We start from the raw sequence: 6269 nt of genomic DNA, 5'->3' as shown, positions 1-6269 counted from the left end.
GATTCCTGGAATTCATATTAAAAATTTTGGAATCCTTATTTTTCTTTTTCAAAATAATTTTCGAAAAATATAAAATAAAAAAATAAAAATCCAAAAAAAATTTAGAAAGTCATAAAAAAAAATATTTTTGTGTTCTTGTTTGAGTCTTGAGTCATGTTATAAGTTTGGTGTCAATTGCATGTGCATCTTGCATTTTTCGAAAAAAAAATTATGCATTCATAGTGTTCTTCATGATCTTCAAGTTGTTCTTGGTAAGTCTTCTTGTTTGATCTTTGCATTTGCATGTTTTGTCTCTTTTCTTGTTTTTCATATGCATTCTTGAATTCTTAGTGCCTAAGCATTAAAGATTTCTATGTTTGGTGTCTTGCATGTTTTCTTTGCATTAAAAATTTTCAAAAAAATATGTTCTTGATGTTCATCATGATCTTCATAGTGTTCTTGGTGTTCATCTTGACATTCATAGCATTCTTGCACGCATCACATGTTTTGAAAAATATGTTCATATGCATTCAAAAAAATATGTTCATCATGATCTTCATATGCATTCAAAAAAATATGTTCTTGGTGTTCATCTTGACATTGCACCATTTCCATGTTTCTCTCTCTCATCATTAAAAATTCAAAAATCAAAAAAATATCTTTCCCTTTTTCTCTCTTAAAATTTCGAAAATTAGATTTGACTCTTTCAAAAATTTTTAAAAATCTAGTTGTTTTTATGAGTCAAATCAAATTTTCAATTTAAAAATCTTATCTTTTTCAAAATCTTTTTCAAAAATCAAATCTTTTTCAAATTTTTTAGTTATTTTCGAAAATTTCAAAAATATTTTCCAAAATCTTTTTCTTAATTTTACATCATAATTTTCGAAAATAACAATAACAATTAATGTTTTGATTCAAAAATTTCAAGTTTGTTACTTACTTGTTAAGAAAGATTCAAACTTTAAGTTCTAGAATCATATCTTGTGATTTCTTGTGAATCAAGTCATTAATTGTGATTTTAAAAATTCAAATCATTTTCAAAAACTAATTTCTATCATATCTTTTCAAAAATATCTTCTTATCTTATCTTTTTCAAAAAAAAAAAAATTGATTTCAAAATATCTTTTCTAACTTCCTAACTTCTTATCTTTTCAAAATTGATTTTCAAAATTTGTTTCAACTAACTAACTAACTTTTTGTTTGTTTCTTATCTTTTTTAAAACTACCTAACTAACTCTCTCTCTCTAATTTTCGAAAATATCTTCCCCCTTTTTCAAAAAATTTCTTTTTAATTAACTAATTATTTTAACTTTTGATTTTAAAAATTTTCGAAAAAAATTACTAACATTTTTCAAAAACTATTTTCAAAAATCACTAACTCTTTTTCAAAAATAATTCTCGAAAATTCTCCTTCTCTCTCATCTTATTCTATTTATTTATTCATCTACTAACATCTCTTCCTCACATCACTCACCAAATTCAAACCCCCTCTTCCATCTGTGTTCGAATTTTTCTCTTCTTCTACTAACAATAAGGAACCTCTTTACTGTGACATAGAGGATTCCTCTTCTTTTCTTGTTTTCTTCTCTTTCTTATGAGCAGGAACAAGGAAAAAGGCATTCTTATTGAAGCTGATCCAGAACTTGAAAGGACTCTGAAGAGGAAACTAAGAGAAGCTAAATTACAACAATCCAGAGACAACTTGATTGAAAATTTCGAACAAGTAAAGGAGATGGCAGCCGAACCCAACAACAATGCAAGGAGAATGCTTGGTGACTTTACTGCACCAAATTCCAATTTGCATGGAAGAAGCATCTCCATTCCTACCATTGGAGCAAACAATTTTGAGCTGAAACCTCAGCTAGTTTCTCTGATGCAGCAGAACTGCAAGTTTCATGGACTTCCATCTGAAGATCCTTTTCAGTTCTTAACTGAATTCTTGCAGATCTGTGATACTGTTAAGACTAATGGAGTAGATCCTGAAGTCTACAGGCTCATGCTTTTCCCATTTGCTGTAAGAGACAGAGCTAGAATCTGGTTGGACTCTCAACCCAGAGATAGCCTGAACTCTTGGGATAAGTTGGTCAAGGCTTTCTTAGCCAAGTTCTTTCCTCCTCAAAAGCTGAGCAAGCTTAGAGTGGATGTTCAAACCTTCAGATAGAAAGAAGGTGAATCCCTCTATGAAGCTTGGGAAAGATACAAAGGACTGACAAAAAAGTGTCCTTCTGACATGCTTTCAGAATGGACCATCCTGGATATATTCTATGATGGTCTGTCTGAGCTATCAAAGATGTCATTGGATACTTCTGCAGGTGGATCCATTCACCTAAAGAAAACGCCTGCAGAAGCTCAAGAACTCATTGACATGGTTGCAAATAACCAGTTCATGTACACTTCTGAAAGGAATCCTGTGAATAATGGGACGCCTATGAAGAAGGGAGTTCTTGAAATTGATACTCTGAATGCCATATTGGCTCAGAACAAAATATTGACTCAGCAAGTCAATATGATTTCTCAGAGTCTGAATGGAGTACAAGCTGCATCCAACAGTACTCAAGAGGCTTCTTACGAAGAAAAAGCTTATGATCCTGAAAACCCTGCAACAGTAGAGGTGAATTACTTAGGTGAACCTTATGGAAACACCTATAATCCATCATGGAGAAATCATCCGAATCTCTCATGGAAGGATCAAAGGCCTCAACAAGGCTTTAATAATGGTGGAAGAAACAGGTTTAGCAATAGCAAGCCTTTTCCATCATCCACTCAGCAACAGACAGAGAACTTTGAACAAAGTACCTCTAATTTAGCAAACTTAGTCTCTGATCTATCCAAGGCCACTGCGAGTTTCATGAATGAAACAAGGGCTTCCATTAGAAATTTGGAAGCACAAGTGGGCCAGCTGAGTAAAAGGATCACTGAAATCCCTCCTAGTACTCTCCCAAGCAATACAGAAGAGAATCCAAAAGGAGAGTGCAAGGCCATTGACATAAGCACCATGGCCGAACCTGTAAGGGAAGGAGAGGACGTGAATCCCAAGGGGGAAGACCTCCTGGGACGTCCAGTGATCAATAAGGAGTTTCCCTCTGAGGAACCAAAGGAATCTGAGGCTCATCTAGAGACCATAGAGATTCCATTGAACCTACTTATGCCCTTCATGAGCTCTGATGAGTATTCCTCTTCTGAAGAGAATGAGGATGTCACTGAAGAGCAAGCTGCCAAGTTCCTTGGTGCAATCATGAAGCTAAATCCCAAATTATTTGGTATTGAGACTTGGGAAGATGAACCTCACTTGTTCACCAATGAAGTAAGTGATCTGGATCAACTGACATTGCCTCAGAAGAGACAGGATCCTGGAAAGTTCATAATACCTTGTACCATAGGCACCATGATCTTTAAGGCTCTGTGTGATCTTGGTTCAGGGATAAACCTCATGCCCCTTTCTGTAATAGAGAAACTGGGAATCTATGGGGTGCAAGCTGCTAAAATCTCATTAGAGATGGCAGACAATTCAAGAAAACAGGCTTATGGACAAGTAGAGGACGTGTTAGTAAAGGTTGAAGGCCTTTGCATCCCTGCTGATTTCATAGTCCTAGACACTGGAAAGGAAGAGGATGAATCCATCATCCTAGGAAGACCTTTCCTAGCCACAGCAAGAGCTGTGATTGATGTGGACAGAGGAGAATTGATCCTTCAATTAAATAAGGACAACCTTGTGTTTACAACTCAAGGATCTCTCTCTGCATCCATGGAGAGGAAGCAGAAAAAGCTTCTCTCAAAGCAGAGTCAAACAAAGCCCCCACAGTCAAACTCTAAGTTTGGTGTTGGGAGGCCACAACCAAACTCTAAGTTTGGTGTTGAACTCCCATATCCAAACTCTAAGTTTGGTGTTGGAGAGTCTCAACAATGCTCTGAACATCTGTGAGGCTCCATGAGAGCCCACTGTCAAGCTATTGATATTAAAGAAGCGCTTGTTGGGAGGCAACCCAATGTTTATTTATCTAATTTTATTTTTGTTTTTCATGTCTTTATAGGTTCATGATCATGTTGAGTCACAAAATAAATATAAAAATTGAAAACGGAATCAAAAATAGCAGAAGAAAAATCACACCCTGGAGGAAGCATCTGCCTGGCGTTCAACGCCAGAACAGAGCATGGTTCTGGTGCTGAACCCCCAAAATGGGCATCATCTGGGCACTGAACACCCAGAACAAGCATGGTTCTGGCGTTCAACGCCAGAAATGGGCAACAAATGGTCGTTGAACGCCCAAAATGGGCACCAACTGGCACTGAACGCCCAGAGTTGTGTGCAAGGGAATTTTGCATGCCTAAATTGGTGCAGGGATGTAAATGCCTTGACACCTCAAGATCTGTGGACCTCACAGGATCATCTCAGGATCTGTGGACCCCACAGGATCCCCACCTTCCTTCCTCATTAATCCTAGTTTTTTTTTCCACATCATCTTCTTCATCTATTCCTTCTTTTCTTGCTCGAGGGTGAGCAACATTCTAAGTTTGGTGTGGTAAAACAATTATGTAAAGGATCTATAGCTCAGTGGTAGAACATGTGGCTACAAATCAAGAGATCCCTGAGATACCTCAGGGGATGCACTTCCCTCCACATAGTTATTGGAAGCAACTGAGGATAGAAATACCAAAAATCACTAGGAATCAAGCCACAAAGGCAAGGAAGAGACATAGAAGAGCTCAAGAACATCATTGGTTCCTCAAGAAGGAAACGCCATCATCACTAAGGTGGATTCATTCCTTGTTCTTATTTCTTCTGTTTTTCGTTTTCTATGTTATGTGCTTATCTATGTTTGTGTCTTCATTACATGATCATTAGTAGTTAGTAACTTTGTCTTAAAGTTATGAATGTCCTATGAATCCATCACCTCTCTTAAATGAAAAATGTTTTAATTCAAAAGAACAAGAAGTACATGAGTTTCGAATTTATCCTTGAACTTAGTTTAATTATGCTGATGTGGTGACAATGCTTCTTGTTTTCTGAATGTATGCTTGAATAGTGCATATGTCTTTTGAAGTTGTTGTTTAAGAATGTTAAATATGTTGGCTCTTGAAAGAATGATGACAAGGAGACATGTTATTTGATAATCTAAAAAATCATAAAAATGATTCTTGAGGCAAGAAAAAGCAGCAAAGAACAAAGCTTGCAGAAAAAAAAATAGAAAGAAAAAGAAAAAGCAAGCAGAAAAAGCCAAAAGCTCTTAAAACCAAGAGGCAAGAGCAAAAAGCCAATAACCCTTAAAACCAAAAGGCAAGGGTAAATAAAAAGGATCCCAAGGCTTTGAGCATCAGTGGATAGAAGGGCCTAAAGGAATAAAATCCTGGTCTAAGCGGCTAAACCGAGTTGTCCCTAACCATGTGCTTGTGGCATGTAGGTGTCAAGTGAAAACTTGAGACTGAGCGGTTAAAGTCAAGGTCCAAAGCAAAACAAGAGTGTGCTTAAGAACCCTGGACACCTCTAATTGGGGACTTTAGCAAAGCTGAGTCACAATCTGAAAAGGTTCACCCAATTATGTGTCTGTGGCATTTATGTATCCGGTGGTAATACTGGAAAACAAAGTGCTTAGGGCCACGGCCAAGACTCATAAAATAGCTGTGTTCAAGAATCATCATACTGAACTAGGAGAATCAATAACACTATCTGAACTCTGAGTTCCTATAGATGCCAATCATTCTGAACTTCAATGGATAAAGTGAGATGCCAAAACTATTCAAGAGGCAAAAAGCTATAAGTCCCGCTCTTATGATTGGAGCTATGTTTCATTGATAGTTTGGAATTTATAGTATATTCTCTTCTTTTTATCCTATTTGATTTTCAGTTTCTTGGGGACAAGCAACAATTTAAGTTTGGTGTTGTGATGAGCGGATAATTTATACGCTTTTTGGCATTGTTTTTAGTATGTTTTTAGTAGAATCTAGTTACTTTTAGGGATGTTTTCATTAGTTTTTATGTTAAATTCACATTTTTGGAATTTACTATGAGTTTGTGTGTTTTTCTGTGATTTCAGGTATTTTCTGGCTGAAATTGAGGGACTTGAGCAAAAATCAGATTCAGAGGTTGAAGAAGGACTGCTGATGCTGTTGGATTCTGACCTCCCTGCACTCAAAATGGATTTTCTGGAGCTACTGAACTCAACATGGTGCGCTTCCAATTGCGTTGGAAAGTAGACATCTAGGGCTTTCCAGCAATATCTAATAGTCCATACTTTGGCCAAGAATAGATGACGCAAACTGGCGTTCAACGCCAGCTCTCTGCCCAGTTCTGG

At 36.6% G+C, this 6269-nt stretch overlaps 1 non-coding gene across 1 annotated transcript; it reads right to left on the bottom strand.

Moving 5' to 3' along the window:
* Positions 1-2107: 2107 nt before the first annotated feature.
* Positions 2108-2215, bottom strand: LOC112725197 (small nucleolar RNA R71). The gene has a single exon (XR_003164321.1). It is a non-coding gene; the product is annotated as a small nucleolar RNA R71 (small nucleolar RNA).
* Positions 2216-6269: the final 4054 nt, after the last annotated feature.

This window comes from Arachis hypogaea, chromosome 11 (assembly GCF_003086295.3).
Source record: "Arachis hypogaea cultivar Tifrunner chromosome 11, arahy.Tifrunner.gnm2.J5K5, whole genome shotgun sequence".
Classification (NCBI taxonomy): Eukaryota; Viridiplantae; Streptophyta; class Magnoliopsida; order Fabales; family Fabaceae; genus Arachis; species Arachis hypogaea.
The sequence above is the reverse complement of the archived record's forward strand: the minus strand, read 5'-3'. Positions and strand labels throughout refer to the sequence as shown.